The sequence below is a fragment of the Saccopteryx bilineata genome, chromosome 1 (assembly GCF_036850765.1).
Source record: "Saccopteryx bilineata isolate mSacBil1 chromosome 1, mSacBil1_pri_phased_curated, whole genome shotgun sequence".
Lineage (NCBI taxonomy): Eukaryota > Metazoa > Chordata > Mammalia > Chiroptera > Emballonuridae > Saccopteryx > Saccopteryx bilineata.
In genome coordinates, this window is record NC_089490.1 from 304265024 (window position 1) to 304284026 (window position 19003).

At 48.8% G+C, this 19003-nt stretch overlaps 1 long non-coding RNA gene across 1 annotated transcript in view; it reads right to left on the minus strand.

The window, feature by feature from the left end:
• LOC136320455 (uncharacterized) overlaps nt 1-12601 on the minus strand; it is a 30084-nt gene extending 17483 nt beyond the window's left edge. The window contains exons 1-2 of the long non-coding RNA XR_010728344.1: nt 12502-12601; nt 10920-11073 (exon numbers count right to left, since the gene is read on the minus strand). This is a non-coding gene — a long non-coding RNA (uncharacterized lncRNA). The remainder of the gene's footprint in view (nt 1-10919; nt 11074-12501) is intronic.
• Nucleotides 12602-19003: the final 6402 nt, after the last annotated feature.

Sequence of the window (19003 nt, forward strand, 5' to 3'; positions counted from 1 at the left end):
AAGGGGCTTTATCACCACTCTGGGGAGCTGCGACTGAAGGCACCCATTCCTACCCCTGCTTCTAAGCTCAGAGATCTGATTTGATCCCAATGTGAGTTTGACTACCAGCTCTTCACATGGGGCAAATGGGGAAGCTTGACTCTTGTGTAAATAGCCCGTGAGTCACCTGAGAATGAGCTTTGGGCAGAAGGCAGCATTAAAGCTTTGGTAACCCTTGAGCAGAGGGAGAAAGACCCCTCCTGAAACTACGTGCCAAATCTAAAGCCCCCATGAGAACCAGCTCCACAGTTCTGCCTGACCTTGCTTGGATGGGCTGAGCAGGATGGGGGTGGGAAGGGGGGAGGCTCTCTCACAGAGTGCCACACATCACATGATGTTCACGTGAATGGTGACTTGGCTCTGCCCCTGCCCTCTCAGGCTACAGGTTCTTCTTCAGCCATCCACATGTCCTTCCTAAGATGCAACAACCAGCAACTTAGACTTCAGTTAGTTGAATACAAGCAAGAATCAGGGGAAGCAGGAGACATGTAGGGTCATATTGCCTGGTCCTAAATATTTCTTTATTCCTTTTGCCTATTCTAGATTCATCTCCCCAGAGCTCTGACCAACAACAACCCCTCTCCCATAGGATCAAAAACAGAATATTTTATACACCTCTGTAGCCCCTCAAGTCTAGTGTCAGATTTCTAGGTCAAGCCAAAGAGACAGAGCCCGCCTGGCCCTCACATTGGCGGGCGGCGTGTCAACAGGTCAGATGGAGGGAGTCAGAGGGGGAGATGGTATCCAGCAGGGGTGGCATCCGTCTCTCCTGCCGCTGTGCCTGGTACTACAAGGTCAGATCAGGAGTATGCCATGTTCTTCCACTTCACAAAGCCCCATTTCAGAAACAATCAAAAGGGACAACAAAGCTGAAGTCTCTCAGTAAAGATCACCAAAGATGGAGTATGTGGGAAGGAAAGCAAATGCCAGAGACAGCTGCCCCCATGGGTTCCAGAGTGGAGGTTTCCCCATAGAAGTCTGGGGATCCCTACTGAGTACCCAGAAAACCTAGGACCAGACAAGATCTCAGAAGTATTTCTATAGCCCATTCGGATTTTTTCAAAACCAAACTCCAGTGCTTCCCTTGGAAGAGGCCAGACTCAGTGTAGAGGACAGGATAGAGTTCTGGATTCCCAGTGGGCCGTAGAGGGAGGCCCCTACCCAGCCTTCGAATCCTCTGCGGTCCTGCTCACAAGAGGCCAAGTGTGGTAGTGACATTGACTCACAGACCTGTCTGCAGCCAGTCTACACTGGCCCCACCAGTGTAGGGCCACATGTTCTAAGTGAGAATCCCTCAAGTGTACAACAGTGTCCATGAGATCCTTACTACCTTTCCACACTCCTCCTTCCAAGTTTCAGTTACCCCTCCTTACCACTTACGCCCATAATCCTTATCTTTCCACATCCCTCCCACACCCCAACCACCTGGTCTGGACAGCCCACCCAGCCTGAAATGGGCTAGATGGACAGGAGCAGCAGGAAAACATGAAATAAGGAAGAACAACAAACCAGGAGTCCAGGGCCCGGGCAAGGGAGAGCCACTTCTCTGCAGCTCAGTTTCCTCATCTAGAGTGTGTGCAGCTCCAATAATCCTGAGGGGAGTACCGACCACAGACACCCTGCAGAGCACAGTGCATTCCTCACCTCGCCTGATGACAGTGGCTCGGCCACTGCCCCAGACTCAGGAACACCTGAGCTGCAACCTCTGTTGTGCACTAACAGAACCAACTCACTCAGGTTCCGCTAGCCGTATAATGAGAGGCGCTGACTAGTCACTGTGGTTCCTTCCCACTGTCCTGTTCTGTGTGTCCCTGACTGCCTGAAGTCCCAGTCTGCCTCTAAGGACGGTTTGAGAACCAAACGAAGGTGTGAGGGTGGAGGTGCATCACGGCCTAAAGAACAGAAGGGAGGACCTTGGGACCCGCGAAGGGAAGAGAGAGAAAAGTCTTCCCTAGGCTCAGTCCCAGGGAGACATCACAGAGCCCTGGCTGGAGGGCCAGGCTGTTCCCAAGGGCCTGGGGCCACCTGCACTCTGTCTCTGATCATAGCAGGTTAGTAACTATTTCTATTTCGGTTGGAAATGGTGGGCTTTTGTAAAAAAAAAAAGTAAACATTTTTTTTTAGATTTTTTATTTATTTATTTTAGAGAGAGGAGACAGAGAGAGAGAGAGACAGACAGACAGACAGAGAGAGAAGGGAGGGAGGAGCAGAAAGCATCAACTCCCATATGTGCCTTGACCAGGGAAGCCTGGGGTTTTGAACTGGTGACCTCAGTGTTCCAGGTCGATGCTTTTACCCACTGCGCCACCGCAGGTCAGGCTGTAATTTTGACTTTAAAGATCTTGAGACCCCCTCCCTCTGTTCTTTCCCTTATTAAAGTTTCCCTCACCCAGCTTATGTAATATCCAAAATCAATGGCTAATTTTATTGTCTATTGAGAAATGAAGGTGGGATATACAGAGGGAACCTGCAAGTCAGGAGGCAGCCCCTGCCTGAACCAGGGAACAGGGTGGGGGGCAGGGGCAGAAGGCCAGGCAATTGGCTTCTGAGCGCTTGTACAGGAGCTGAGCATTGGGGTCTCCAAGGGCCTGGGGTTGGAAAGGGCCCCAGAGCTGAGCTTCAGGTTGACAAGGCCACCACCTCCACTCCTCTGTGCTCTCTCACCCCCAAACATGGTCTGGAACATAGTAAGTCCCTTGAGGCTACAGCTCAACCAGTGAAATGGGGCTAGACCAGCCAGTTCCAACAATTGTTGGACTTTAAAAGAAAGGAATTCAAATTCATATGCAGGCTGCTTACATATCCCAAAACTGGCTCCCAGTGGGACCTGAGGTCCAAGAAGGCTCTATATCAAGGCATAGTTGGGTCTAGAGATCCAAGAGGTAAGACATCTAGAAAATCTTTTTTTAGCCTGACCAGGTGGTGGTGGAGCAGTGGATAGAGCATTGGACTGGGATGCAGAGGACCCAGGTTCAAAACCCCAAGGTCACCGGCTTGAGCACGAGCTCACCAGCTTGAGCACAGGGTCATTGGCTTGAAAGTAGGATCATACACATGACCCCATGGTCACTTTGAGGGCAAAGGTCTCTGGCTTGAAACCCAAAGTCACTGGCTTGAGCAAGGGGTTACTCGATCTGCTGTAGCCCCTGTCAAGGCACATATGAGAAAGCAGTCAATGAACAACTAAGGTACTGCAACAAAAAATTGATGCTTCTCATCTCTCTCTCTTCCTGTCTATCTGTCCCTATCCGTCCCTCTCTCTCTCTCTCTCTGTCTCTGTCACACACAAAAAATAATAATAAAAAGACTTCTAGAAAATCGTTTTTTAAAAGCAAATTAAAAAACCGTGGAAAAACCATAGTGATGGTAAGATTGGTGATTGGCTGAAGTTATATAGGGAGGGAGGGGTGAACAAGTGGAGTACAGGAGATTTTTAGGGCTGGGAAACTATTCTGCATGACACAGTAACGGTGGATACCTGTCATTACACATTTTTCCAAACCCATAGACTACAAGGCCAAGAGTGAACCTTAACCTAGGCTATAAACATTAGTTAATAATCATGTATCAATACTGGTTCATTAATTGTAACAAATATGCCACACTAATGCAAGATTTAATAACACAGAAAACTGTGAGGGGAATTAAAAGGGTACATAGGAGGTCTGTGTATGTTCAAATTAATTTTTTTAAAACCTAAAACTGCTCTAAAAATATCAAATTCTATTAATTAAAAATGTAATAATAGGCCCTGGCCGGGTGGCTCAGTGGTAGAGCGTCAGCCTGGCGTGCGGGAGTCCCGGGTTCGATTCCCAGCCAGGGTACCCAGGAGAAGCGCCCATCTGCTTCTCCACCCCTCCCCCTCTCCTTCCTCTCTGTCTCTCTCTTCCCCTCCCACAGCCAACGCTCCATTGGAGCAAAGTTGGCCCGGGCGCTGAGAATGGCTCTGTGACCTCTGCCTCAGGTGCTAGAATGGCTCTGGTTGCAACAGAGCGAAGCCCCAGATGGGCAGAGCATCACCCCCTGGTGGGCGTACCGGGTGGATCCCAGTCGGGTGCATGCGGGAGTCTGACTGCCTCCCAGTTTCCAACTTCAGAAAAATAAAAAATAAAAAATAAATTTTAAAAAAAAGTAATAATAATAATAGCTAAAATCTGGAAATAAACCAAATGACCATTATTGGGTAAATAGTTAAACAACTTGTGGTACATGCTTACCATGAAACACCGTTCCATAATAAAAAGAATGAACTTTCGATACACACACACACACACACACACACACACACACACACACACGGAGCCCTAGGTTCTGGTGACTGAGTGACAGAGCTACTAACTAACTGGCTGTATGACCCGAGATAAATCACTTGCACATTCTGGACCTCCAAGTGGCCCTCTGTGAGCCCATTTCGCTGCCTCACTCCTCTGGTGAGATGAAGGATGAGATAAATTAATCTGATCCCTCTCTGGCCTCCAAAGAAGACTCTGCTCTTTGGCACCCCCCCCCCACGGCTCCACCCCTCCTCGGCTTTCCTTCAGCTTGCTCAGCCAGAGCCTGCTCCACAGGACCACAAGCCCACAAGTCAGCAGTAACAGCCCACGAGGCTCCAGCCACTCTGGAGTCCCAATCACTTTCTCCTGTGGTCCTAGCCCTCCTTCTGAACTCTCAACTTGTCCATACATCACCAGTGATGAAATATCCTTAAAAAAAAAAAAAGAAAGAAAGAAAGAAAAAGAATCATTTTGCTCTGAACTAACAGAGTCAGGCCTCATTGTTCCCTATATCACCAAGCAATTTCTGAGCTAGGGGAATGTTGAATTGGAGTAGGAAGACGGGCAATTGGTCAGGGTCAGCTCACATGATAGGGAAAGGGTTTGAGAGCTCCAAGGTGGTCGGAGGTAGGGCTCAGCTTGAAATTAGAAAAGAAGGATACTGGGGTCTCCATAGGTGCAAGCAGAGGCGACACCCCTAATATTTTCTAGCTCCGCACTTCCGACGCCACTCACCCCACTCAACTGTGGATTCACCTGGTATGTAGCATCTTCACCAAATAAAATCTCCTTTAAATAATGCTGTTGTGCCCTCAGAGTGCAACCTTCTTAGCTGCAAGTTTCTGCAATAGAAATTCCAGCCAAAGAGATTTTAGCAACTCCAAAGCCCAAAGAGCAGCACCCAGTCTCTGTCTGCCAGATGACTACCAAGTGCCCCCTAGGAAGCAACCCATTTCCCAGCTTTGAGAGAGTGACTTCCCCCCTGCCCTGGCTAGCAAGACATGTGACTTTGCACAAATTTAACACCACTCACATTTATTTAGCTCCTAATCCTAGTCCTCATGATACAAACACAGCACTGAGCTCTGTAAGTTAACAACCTAATGCTATTCTATCGCTATTAATATATGACATTTATGAACACGGGCCACATTTATTTATTTGTTTATTTGTTTGTTTACTTATTTATTTATTTACCATGATATCTTCAGTCCCAAACACTGTTCCAGATATATCGTAGGGACTTCATAAACGTTAAAGGAGCAAAATACTCTGGTAACTATACAGTCTGGACAGTGTTGATTGGTACAAATGATCTAAAGGGCCATCAGAAACCTCTTGAAGTTCATTTTCCACAATCCCAGAACAGTGCTGCCCAACAGAACTCTGTGTGATGACAGGAGGCTCTCCAGCTAAGCTTTCCAAGACACCATCACTCTCTACATGGGGCTATTGAGCGCTTGAAACGTGGCTAGTGCGATGGAGGTACTGAATCTTACATTTTAATTAATTTCATTTTAATTAATTTTAATGTGAATGGCCACACTGAACCGCACAGCTCTAGAAATAGGTGTCACTGGAGATGGAGCTCGTAAGTAAAATGAACGTGCAAGCTCCTATTAAGAGCTCAGTGCCGCAGCATGGCGTAGTAATAATGAGCGCAGCCTTGGCTTTGAGTCCTCTATCTGACATGACTAGCAAGTTATTAAACTCTGTTCCTGTTCTTCACATGAATAACAAGAATCACATGGACCACACAGGATTCCTCTGAGGGTCAAATAAGTTAATACATTTAAACAGCACCTTGCAGAGACTGAGTACTCCATACATGTTAACTTACTATCACTGGAGCACAGTAGGCATGGAAAATGTCTGTTGAGTCTGAATGTGCGTCCACAAAAAAATTATTTGTTGATCTATATTGATCACTTAGGAAGTGTCAAGCGCTGTACTTAGATCTTGAAAATAAACTCTGAGCAAGGTACAGTTATCAACATATTAAAGGAGAGTAGCTGAGGTTAAAGGAGGTTAAGCGAGTGCCCACATTCCAGTTGGCAATATGCCTGATTCCAGAAACCCTACTCAGCCTATTTCTTCACCTATAAAGTGAGCATTGGAATAGTATTTATATCACATATTTGATGAACAGATACGTAAGAAAATGTGAACGGCGTGGGCATAGTATAAAAAGATGGCTCCCAGTTGAGGCACTTTGTCCCCCAGGGGACATTTGGCAGAGTCTGGAGACATTTGGGTTGTCTCAACTGGGTTGGCATCTGGTGGGTAGAGGTCAGGGTTGCTGCTAAATGTCCTACAAGCGCAGAACAGCTCATGGCAAAGGATTCTCAGGTCCAAGTGCCGAGGCTGAGAAGCCCTGGCCTAGAGCCTCATAGAACAGTGTTCAGTACATACTAACAACAAGGGAAACAGAGGTGTGCCTTTTGTTCAGAGCCTGGAACAGCAGTGCTGTAGCAAGCAGGGTAGTAGGTTCAGGGAAATAACTCAGTTCTTCAAATCACAGCCACATGAAAGAGCAATGTGCTTGGCAAACAAAGTCCCCACCCTCTAGACACCTGTGATGAGATCGTACTGAAGTACCTACGGCTAGGAGAGAGGAGGAGGAGCCAGGAAGCTGAGTCATCCAAGACTACAAAGGAAGGGGGTCAAATCACTGCAACCCATTGTCTCATTTCACAGGGGAGAAGCGGAGAGAGCACAGGAAGGCCAGAGCTACAATGTGGACAAAAGGCATGGAGTTCCTGAAAGGCCAATCACACCCCTGTACCCCCAGTTTTTCTATGTGCAAAGTATGAATGATAATTCTGCTTCTCCATTTGACTGAAAGCTGCCCAGTCTACAGTGAAGTTAGTCAGCCAAGCGCCATCACCAACATCACTACCATTTACTGAGCACTTATTATGTGTCATGTACTGTACTAAGGGCAAAATCTCATTTAGCCTCATAACAACCCTGTTTTACAGATGCAATAACTTAGTCATCCCCAGACTGTCGGGATCTAGAGCTACAATTCTTAATCACAGTGTTGTACTTACCCTTGGCGTCACACTGGAGCCTGAACAATGAATGAAACAGGCCCACGTCATTCCTTGCCCCCTCCCACATAACACAACTAGACTTGCCATGCATCTTCCTGCAGCTCCCCCAGATCCTAGCTCAGTGCCTGGCATCCCAGACTGAGATGGGGAGGTTGACCCCTGCGCTCCATGGCTGAAAGATGAAGTTGCAGCTTCTTCCTACTGGATGCAGGCCCCCATCCTGGACATTCACAACCTGATTTAGGCCAGTGCAATGACACAGGCAGTGAAATAATAACGGTGCATAGAAGATAAAACAAAACCCTGTGGGGGTTTGGAGCTCACACCTTAGTGCTTGGAAATCAAGAGATGTGGATAGAGAGTAGAAAAGGCTTCATCAAATCCATACGCTTGCACTAGAATTTGAAGAAGGAAGATGAGTTCTGACAAACTCGAAGTGGGATGTGAGGGAAAAGTCATTCCCAGTGGAGGGACAAGGCAGAGGTGGGCAAGGCAGCTGAAGTAGGGGAAGGAGGGTTTCGGTCTGGGCAGACTGTGGGAGACAAGATGTGCTCGTCCTGTGACGCAGACAGATGAAGAGGGGCACCTCCAGCTAGGGGCAGATTAGTGTTAGCACTGCTTCAAAAGGGATCTGCAAGGGAATTATTATTGGTGGTAACAAGCGAGCACTCATTTAGCTTATATCCCACATTATACAAACACGGCATTCAGCTCTGCGAGTTAAGGCCCTAATGCCACTCCAAATTAAATTCATCAGTGTCTTAATTAAGATCTATATTTAGTCCTTAATTAAAGGGGAAAGAAAAATTCATGATGTTGCATAGTAGAGATTCCAAATAGAGACAAGTCATCTCTCTGCCAGTAAACTGCACATGCCCACCCACTCTCAAGACTCAGCCCCCGCCAAGACAGGCAATCCTTTCATCCTTTCTTCCTCATTCATTCCTTCTTCTTTTATTTATTTCACATCTATTTATTAAACACCTACTATGTGCCAGACACCAAGCTTTGATCCTGAGGCATCATAGGAAATAAGATAGAGATGTTCCCTCCCTTCAAAGGGCTTACACTCCTAAGAAGAATGCCAATGGATACACACGTCTCAGCCTTTAGACCTCTTCCCCCCAGGTCTCCATTGCTCTAGCAGGGAGAACCCATACACTCTCAGTCAGAGGCAGATTTAACGGCAGGCACACCAGGCATGCGCCCTGGGCCCCGACATCTGAAGGGCCCTGCAAAACCCCAACTTTACACTTTTTTCTAATGACACCAAATTTGGTTTCATATGTGCAATTTTAACATTAATAGTACATAATATTTTTATTTATTTAAAAATATGGTTAACATGTATTTTTATTTTCCCTGTCTCTCTCTCTTTTTTAAGGGGTCCAATATTTTCTTCTGCACCCGGGGCCTCAACCAACCTTAATCTGCCTCTGCTCTCAGTGATGCCATGGCTGCTAAGGCCTTCATCCAACAGCCAGAGAAGGCCTTAAGGAGTGCCCAGGTGGGCCATTCAGTCAGTCTCTCTGCCCCAGCATGCTGGGTAAGCTCCCATGTGGGCCACTACAGGGCAGACCCTCAGGAACCAACACTCCCATCCCATCAAGCAAATGATGAAGACTAGTTGTCAGGAAGATGAGGAAGGGGTCCGTGAGCTTCCCTTCAATCCTAAGATTCTAGGATTGTCTGTCATCAACTGGACCACAGCACCAAAGTGACTTCACTGAACAGAGTTTACGAAGGAAATGTCATTGAACACAGGACATTACATCTATAAGACCTACTCAGCCTGGCAGTCTGAGTTCCTGGGAAATCAAGTAACCTGGTCAAGTAAACAGTCAGCAAAGGGCCAGTGCTAGAATACACTTCTGTTTTGTGCCAAGGACTGTACCCAGGGGATCACAGACATGGGTAAGCCAGGGTTACTGTCCTTGGAACAGCAGATGGGGATGAGAGGAACTGGTGCAAATTAGGAGGGAGTGTCTTGAAGATAACAGAATATGAATGTGAATTATCAATGAAATCTAACCTTGCTGCCCTTTTAACCCCTCAGAAAATGTTTTTCTCCGGGACCCCTGGGTCCCTCCCCATGCACAGTGGAATTCTGCTGGGGAAGGAGGAGCTACTCCAATCATGATACACAACACCGAAGTGCCAGACACAGGCGCTTGCTCGGTCCCGGAACCGCTGGAAGCCTGACAGCTGGCTTCCCTGGGCAAATGCAAGTGGGCTCTGTGCTCAAGATGTAGACCTGGCTGGCCAAAGAAAGAGACAGAGGCATATCTTTCGGGGGGGTGGGGGGTGAGTGCACAAAAATACATAAACAAGAAAGCAGGCTAGTTAAGAAAACCAAAACAATCGTGGGGGGCGGGGCGGGCAAGGTGAGAAAGACCGGCTGGAGTGGACCTGGAGAGGACCCCGTGCGTAGGTGTTCCACTCTGCCGGGTCCTGAGCCGGGCCTTCCAGAATCGTCCCCACTACTTTCCCGGGGGGGGGGGGGGGGGGGGGGGGGCACCCAGGGACCGCAACGCTGCCTTCCTCGCCTGTGTCCGACCGGCGGGGCGCCCAGACGGCGGAGCTCCGAAGCAGAAAACCGACAGACAGCAGTCCACTCTCCAGCACAGTCTGGTGGGAGCAGGGGCCGCGGTTATACTGGAGCTAGCGCCGGGGCGCCCAGGAAGGACCCCGAGGGTGCAGCGGGTCAGGGCAGCCGGTTGCTGCCGCCCTAAGAGCGCGGTGGGCGCATCAAAGCGGTGTGGCCGTCCGTGGCCAGCCTAGCCGGCAGCTTTCTTCTCCCCGATTAATCAGCGGCTACAGCGTGGTGCTTTGATCCCCGAAATCAAACCCGCCGTCTGATGGGTGACTTGATGTTATGCTAATCCGAGCTGATTGAGCTGAGATAATTACACTTCATCCAGGTTTCCTGGGAGTTTCGAATAAATATTGATGCACATCTGTCCCCCGCTCAGGTGTAGAGAGAGGAGCTCTGCTTTGGCAACAGTGTCGGCTGGCCCAGAAGCCTGCGCTCACCGCCGCCCGCCGCCTGCCTTCTCCAACCTCCGCCTGCCTTTGCACCGCGCCGACCTGCCGGGAGGAAGCTAGCGGCTGGGATGCCCAGAACCTCGCTGCGAGGGGTCCGCGAGCCGCCAAGGGGTGGCGACAACCTGGGCTTGTATCTCAGCGCCCCCGTGAGGACCGTGTGATCTTGGACATGTCACTTTACTTCTCTGAGCCACAAAGCCTACCCATTTATCTAGATGAAATGAGATGCGTGGGAAAGGCTGAACTGCAAGGAGTCACTAGGCCACCAAGAGCGGGTGGGGCCAGGGCAGGTAAGCTGGGAGAAGGCGCCCCAACCAGCGCAGCCTCCCCGGGAACGCTGCGTCGCTGGCTGTGCGCTCCAGAAGATACAGAAAGGAACAATAAAGCTAGCGTTTTGTTGGCGCTGCTCCTCCCCGAGGACTAACTAGGGGTGTTTGTAAATCACTTCGAAGACAATACTGGACCCAAGTGATAATGATCATTAGCCCTGTCCCAACACACTTACCGAACAGCGCTGGAAGTCCCGGGGTGTCCCCTTGCCAGCCTACACTGCCACAACTGGAAGACGCCAAGTACCAGGACTGCTGCTGGTCTGCACCTCTACCCCTCGTCACTCTCTACCTCTCTCAGGTCCTAGGGATCAGGATGCCAGGACAGAGCTGCAGAAAGAGAGGCAGCGGGAGTCCGAGACACAACTAACTGCAGATGTGTTCATCCCCACTGGGGGTAAGGGGATGGTGGTGTCCAGGAAGGCCTTACCAGCAGGCGCTCCCAGTTTGGAGGTGTAGGAGCCTGCCCAGGGACCTCTTGCTGACCCCAGACAGCCTGAAGCACAGTGTCTTCCTAACTATTGCACTCACCCCGGCCGCTGCCGCTCCCCATTCAGGGAGCTCCCCACAACCATTCCCCTCATTGACCAAAACCCTTTGCCCAGTCCCTGCTGAAGGGCCATGGGGGTGCAAATTCAAGCTTAGAGCGAGTTTGCCAGGCAGTGTACCACACAGTAATTCTGGCAGACCTCAGCCTTAAGACAGAGCAGTAAGTCTTAAAGCTGAGACTGCATGTCTTTCTCCCACCTTTGCTAGGAATGGTGTCTCTACGGCGCAGACCTGTGAAGGATGTCCGTGTCACATCACCAGCCAGAAGCAGAGCCGAACCCTGGTCTGAACAGAGCTGGATGAACACATCTACTACTCCCTTGGGATAACACAGCAATACATAGAAAAAATAATAATAAATGATGTGCACAGTTCATTGTCATTTACAAAGAGCAGCAATGTGCATTATCTCAATAGGTTCCAATGAGCCACTGAGGCTCTGAGGTGTCAGGGCATGTGCCCTAAGTCACACCCTGGTGAATGGCAACGCTGGAGCAGGAGCCAGAGGGTGCCGTGTCCAGATCCGGGGCAGTACCTTCAGCCCACCCTCTTGGAGTGGCTGGGACCATATTTTTTTAAATATTTATACATGTAGCTCTTGCCTATACTGTTGCTCATGCTGCTTTCCTTAAAGTGAGCATTATCCAACCACAAGCATTTCTGCCCAAAGACATTTCCTGATGTTTTCAGAAGCTAATGGATATGTCTGAGCCCCTAGACCTCTTCCTCAGAAGCATGAAAAGACAAGCCCTTCTAATGGGGTGAGGGGGTGGGTGAGAGCAATCCTGCTCTTCTGGAAGAGACGACTCTGAACTCCACAAAGCAGGAATCGGACCACACACATCCCTTTCTCCTTCATAATCCCAGAAACAGTGTTATCAGTGCTAACAGTGTTGGTTGAAGTCCTGGCTAACAGGGACAAAATGGAGAGAAGCAAGCAGCCTGGGGCCTGGGAGAAGGAAGGCGAGGCAAGGAGGACTTCAGTTCCCGTCCCCCCTGACACCGGGCCTCCGCAGCTCTCTGGAGCGGGGGACCTGCTCCTCGGCTCTGCATAGAAATGCATGGATGTGAACAAGACCCAGGTGAGCACACTTATTCATTAGCTGATATACAGGCACTTTTTGGTCACCAGGTGTCATTCTTTACTCTTTTCCCAGAGTGAGAAGGAAGCGAAGACAGAGAAGTGCCGCTCCGGCAGGTATCGCTCACCCTCTCTGACCGCCTCCTTGTCCGGTCGCGGCCCCCATCCCCGTGCTCAGCAAGCTTCCAAACTTCGTGCGTGGTGAGCAAGCAGCTCCACCTGTAGTCAGTGACCACACTCACTAATCCAGAAATTAAAGTGCCTGGAGAAAACAGGCTAATCAAATTATACATTCCTGAGAACCATTTATAAGCCGGGTACATTCTTTAATCTTAATTAGAAATCTGAGCAGCTCCCACCATCTCTATAATCAACATTTAAACGGCGCTGACCCCAGTGGCACTAACCTTGAGAGCCACACACCCTCCTGGGAGCTGGGGGTGCCTCCTCCCTGGAAAGGGGTGCTCTGGAGCTCTGGGCAAGGCTGAATTACTCAAATGCCCTCTCGGAACCCCATACTCTTCCCTCACCAAGGCACACATGCACAGAGTCTCAATTTACCCAGTTCACTGCCCCCCACACACACACTCCCATCGACCACCACCCCAAACCAGGACTGGATTTAGGTCCTCATATTTCTCACCTGACAGTTGTAATACCTTTCCAGCTGGCCCATTCTCTGTGCTGCAAGCCTAGGACCTTTCTACAAAGCACTTCTGATTCCTATAAAATTCTGAGGTTCCTTGAAGACTTCAAGATACAATCCTACAGCCCTCTCCTCCTAGCACACTGCCTGAGGCTTTGAGGCCCGGCCCCTGCCTACCTCTCTATTCACTCCTCCATGATACTGAAGGGGTTCAGGGTATGCCACCCCAAAACATGCCACGCTGGCATAAGGATTACTTTGAGCTGAAGGCAATTTTTAAAAAACAGACACAGGACAGACTCCCTGGCTGCCTCCTCTGTAGCAGGAAGGCAGGATGACTCTTAATCGCCGGAGACAACTCTAGACTTACCAGCCCAGAGGTGGCACCAGAGGAACCTACATAACAAATCTTGCTAAAACAATCTTTATCTTTCATTCATTTCCCCTGTATATTTACCTTCCCCCAGTCAGCCTCCCTGAAAATCCTAACCCCTGTTCCTTGTCTTGTCACCTCTCTACAATTTTATTGTTTTTTGTTATGATGTGATAATAGCCCAAGTTCTGATTGCCCCTTTGAGTTACTCATTACTGAGTTATTTCTTGTTAACCTATCACTTTTCGGTCTAATTTTCAGGGTTCTGGGGAATTAACCCAAGATAGGTAGAGGAAAAGAGATTTTTTTTTTTTTGCCTCCCCTACAATACTGAACTACTAGCATCCCCCTGAATACACCTGGAACTTTAATTTTCTGAGCTCTTGCACTATTCTGCATCCTGCCAGGAATGTTTTCCTCTGGCTTTAACAGCCTAGTCAATTTCTGTTTAGTCTTTAAAACCTTGCAAGGAGAACATATATTCACACAAAGGCTTGTACAGGGAGGTTCACAACAGAATAATTCATAATAGCCCCACACTGGAAACAATCCAAATGTCCATCATCCGGTGAATGTGTCATCAAATGGTAGTATATTCATCCCGTGGACCACAACTCAGCAACAGGAAGAAACACACTATTGTTACAGCAACAAGAATGAGCCTCAAAAACATTATGCTCAGTGAAATAAGCTGGACACCCAAGGCTATGGATTATATGGTTCTATTTACATGAAATTTCTGGAAAGGGTCAACTCATAGAGGCTGAAAGCAGACTCTTGTGGTTGCCTTGTGCTCGGGGGGGACAGTAGTGACAACACACAGGCATGAAATGACTCTTTGGGGATGATAGAAGTGTTCTAAAACAGGCCTGTGGTAATAGTTACACAACAGCTTAAACTTAAAGATATCATTGACATGTGCACTTATAATGGCTAAAATTAATGGTATAAATAAAATGAATAGCAAAGCTATTTGTCAATAAAGCTAATGGATGGATGGATGGAGAGATGAAGAGGTAGATTTGTGATGAAATAGGTGGGTTGAGTGTCACTGAAAAATTCCTTCAACTTCTCTGTATACTTAAATTTTTTCACAATAAAATGTTGAGGGTTGGCCTGACCTGTGGTGGCACAGTGGATAGAGTGTCCACCTGGAATGCTGAGGTTGCTAGTTCGAAACTCTGAACTTGCCTGGTCAAGGCACATATGGAAGTTGATGCTTTCTGCTCCTCCCCTTTCTCTCTCTCCTCTCTAAAAACAAATAAAGTCCTAAAAAAAATTTTTTTAATGTTGAGGGGGTATGCTTGCTCTTTGGTCCTTTGTCCTTTGCTCTCCCCCACTCCACACACTGGCTCTGGAAAGAACTCTTCACTCCATTTTACTAATTATGTTTACCTTACACAGGTTCTGTCCTTGTGAAGCTGATCTTGGTCCTGCCCAGGGTCACTTGAGGCTAGAAGAAGTTTATTGTTTAAGAGATTAAGATATAATAAAACTTGTGGGGGCTTTTTGGAGGGAGTGGTTTGTTTCAGTGGCTTAGTAAAATTTGCCATATCTTTGGACTGCTGGAATAGAAGCCTAATTTACACACTGAAACTAGTGCCTGTTGGGAGAAAAGAAATATATGAATGACCTAACCTCAGCTCCGGTTAAGACTCGAAGTCAGGGAGATCTGTGGCTGGACTAACGGCTATAGAATCCCGGCCCTGAATGTGAAATTATCTTAAGGTAAGTAACCTGGACCCAAGTCAAGCACGTAAAAGTGCATAGGAGAGGGCTGGTTTGGGCAAACCATGAATACATGCGTAAGTGCCTCCAGACACAGAGAGTCTTGGACAGCATTTGTCCTTTGATGACAATGGCCGAGCATATGAGTTAGATCCATGAGTGCTGCAGGGTTGAAGCCCAAGAGCAGACTCCACAGAGGTCTGGCAGGGCCATAAGGACCAGAGGACAGAGGACAAGAGCCGGTGGGCTGTGCAGAGCACTGTCAGCTATGAGACACCACAGCAAGTCAAAGCCATCCTGGGCCCGCAGGCTACAGCTCTCTCTGCACCTGGCAATGAGAAGCAGGCATCCCATTTGGACTAAGTATGCCATCAGGATTACTGAACCATGCAAGGGGCTGGGAGAACCTCAGGAGAGAAATCCCAGACTAACTGCTGGTCAGGAAAGTATGCTTTCAGGCACTGTGATTTAATAGGGTAGATATGATTGTTCCCCAAGTTTATGCAGAGGTTCACACCAGTTGCCTACCTGTGCTTCGTCCTGTATCTATCTGACTAGACAGTAAGACCTGTGAAGGCAGGAACTGCCTGTGATTTACTTCTACATCCTTAGCACAATTCTTGGCACATGGTAAGTGCCAGTCTGGGAGCCAGGATTCTTGATCTGTGACCCTGGCTGACACCAGCCAATTGCATAGCATCAAGCAAGTCCCTGTAGCCTGGGTTTTTTCTGCCCCATGTCAGCTATACCAAGAAAGGAGCAGGGACAGCATGCTTGTGAGGAACCTGAAACTTTTTGGAGGGGGAGAGAACTAATAATAAAGCAGACTTTAAGGCAGAACACCCCTAAGGAGAAACTCCGAATTAGCCTCAAGTTCATCCATTCACTTATTCATTCCACATTTGACTGGTATTCCAAGGCACAGTGCTCAGATCCAGGGACAGAGCCATGAATATGACAGCCTGCTTGTGATACTCTCCTGGTCTGGAATAGAACATGATTTCTCTTGTAGGATATAAAAGTACTATTGGAACTGTATCAGTTAGCATGCCATTGGTGGCAAGTCACAAAAATCCTTTTTCAAGAATGACTTAAATCATAAGGGCAATGTATTATTGTATGTAGCAGGAAGTTGACTCACCCAAGGGCTCAGTGATGTGACTAGAATCCCAGCTCCTTTCTGCCCTCCCCCTGTACTCTCCCCTGTTGGGGCCTCATCTTCATTTTGGTGACAAGATCTGCTGCAGCAGTCCAAGGAGTCCCTCCCAGACCTGACAGCCTGCAGCAAACAAAAGAGGTTGAGCTTTCTCTTCCTGTAGCTGTCTTCTAGAAGCAAGAAGGCTTTTTTTCAGAAACTCCTTTGGTCCACCTCTTTTTATGTGTCTTATTGGCACAAATGTGGATTGTATTCCAGTTTCCCAACCAGTTACCGGCAAGAGGGACCGGGTTTATTTTAGACCAATCAGGCTTAACCCCGGGGCTTGAAAGTCATAGGAGTCATCTTCCCCTAAAGCCACTGGTTGTGCAGGAGAGTGGTGCATGCCCAAACTATATCAGGGTCTGTCGTGAATTTTTAATAACAGAGATGGAGACGGGGTGAGTTAACAACAATGTTCATGACAGAATCCCCGAGGACTGGGTGGGCAGCCAATAAAGCTTTCTAGGGAAGGTAACCTATGGACCGAGTCTTTAACAAATGGGCAGGTGTTATCAAGGACACAAGAGAGAGAAGGTTATCCTAGGCATTGGGCTCAACATTAGCGAAAAGTGTCGCAAGGTGTTTGAAAGACAAGGAGCTGCAGGACTGGAGTGCTTGGGGACATGAGGGGCATAACAAATCAAGACCCAGCTAAAAGGACGAGCCAGGTAACATGGTGAAGGCTCTCACATGCTGGGTAAGGAGCTTGAACTTCAGTCAATAGGCATCAGAGGAGTCTGGCTTCTGTGAGAGCAACTTTGAAGGTAATGTGAGAATGTCCCAGTGTAACTGGGAGTGAGCTGGAGTGTTTCTAGTTGGGAACATTGCTGCACTTCTCAAAATTTCTTGTCCCACACTATTAGAATCTAGTCAAAGACTCCTACCGCTGGAGGGATTTCAGCCACAGAAGGACTGACCCCCTGCAGTCCTTCGCTGGGCTTCCCGGAACCAGAAGGTGGAAGAAGGGAGGGGAGGTAGTTTGGGCCAGAACCAAAAGGCTGAAAGAATAGGTCCCATGGGCTAGACACTCACTTGTCAGGACTCTTCCAAGCCCCCAAGGGGACTCTGGATAGTCCCCTTGATCCCAGGAGCTCAGGGCCCTTTTAGAGGCTACTCAGCCAACTGCCCCAGGGGTCTCCGCATCCCAGAAGAAAAGATACAGTGCCAGACCGGCTTCCATAGGGTGAGCTCAGGCGTCTTCCTCAATCCTTCTCACTCGCTTCTCAGCCCAGCACCCGGGCTCCTGTGAGTGCAGTTTCCTCTCCGTTATCTGCTGGTGCGCGCTGCCTCCAGGACTGCAGCAAGAGGAGGCTGGTGTGACATGGAAGGGCCTCAGTGAGTAAGATGGATGATCTCTGTCTGAGAACCAGAGCTAAATACAGGTGCTTGGGTTGTGTTTCTTGGTGTACTGACTGCCTCTCAGACCTGCCGCTCTTCCTTATACCCTAGTCGCCCAGTTGCTGCTCCCATTTGAGGCAGGCAGGTGTTACCAGCTCCATTCTCCAGATCAGGAAATGGTAGCTCCAAGAAGTGAAGTCCTTCGCCCAGCGATGAGCCTCCTGACCCCACCTCACATCTTTTCCCATCTTTCCCTGTGGGAAAGAGAGAAAGCTATGGACACTAGCCATAGCCCAGAGAACTCTCACCCTAGGCCCAACCTCAACACCCTAATTTCAGCTCAAGGAAATCGCCTGACAAAATCATCCCCCAGAAAAACCTACATGGTCAGTGCACACAAGTCCAGGCCTCTTTGCAAAACTGTAGTCAATGGCAGACTTTTCTCCTTTATTTCCCCACTCTCCTCCCTCAGTGAAAGCAGTTACTGTGGCTTCTATAAACCCCTACCCAGCCTTAAAGTACCTGCTCACATGTCCTCTCTTCCAGGCAGTCCTCCCAGCCTCCTAGTACTCACCTCTCTGCTCCCACAGCCCTGGATTCGTGCTTCTCAACCTACTATATGCTGGTCAACCTCCTTTGCCAAACCGTGGACTGTCAGGATATCACTTTAGTCATCCTGATGTCCCATGCAAGACAGGCCAGAACTCACGCCCAAACTGGGCTCAGGCTGGGGCCCTGGCCCTGAATCTGCTATGCCATGTCCTTGGAGAGCTCAGGACATGGGAGGTTCCCAGTGGGGATAACGAACAGGCCCCTAGCTCTGTCCTGCACTCCTTTCTCCATCACTAACTATCCCACCCAAATCCACAGCTTCTCTGTTGGATTTCAGGGAAGGATGACATGAAGAAGAAAGATGCCCCTCGCTAACCAGCCAGAGGGCTGCCTCCCACCACAGGTGGGGCAGCTGGTCAGTTCAGGATCTGGTAGAAGGTCCTCAGGACCAGCTCCTAGTGATGGTCAGAGGTCCACGCAGAATCAGCTTTTGCCCAGGTGTTTGCCCAGAGGTATCAGGGACCATGCTCCTCAATAAGGTCAAGGGCAGGGCTGGTCCGATGGTAGTGGGTTATCAGAACTTATTAACTTAGTGTCACTAAAGGTCAAGGGCAGGCTATTTCTAGGTGAAGACAAGGTCATATATCTTGGCAGAGTGGCCCATGAATAAAATTTGCTCAATCCATGCATGTTGAATGAATCAACAAAGAATGAGTGTAGCCCCTACCCTTACCTGAAGCCCAGTGCCTCTGTGGGGCCGCAGCCCCCAGGAGAAGGAGATTTGGCCCCAGGACT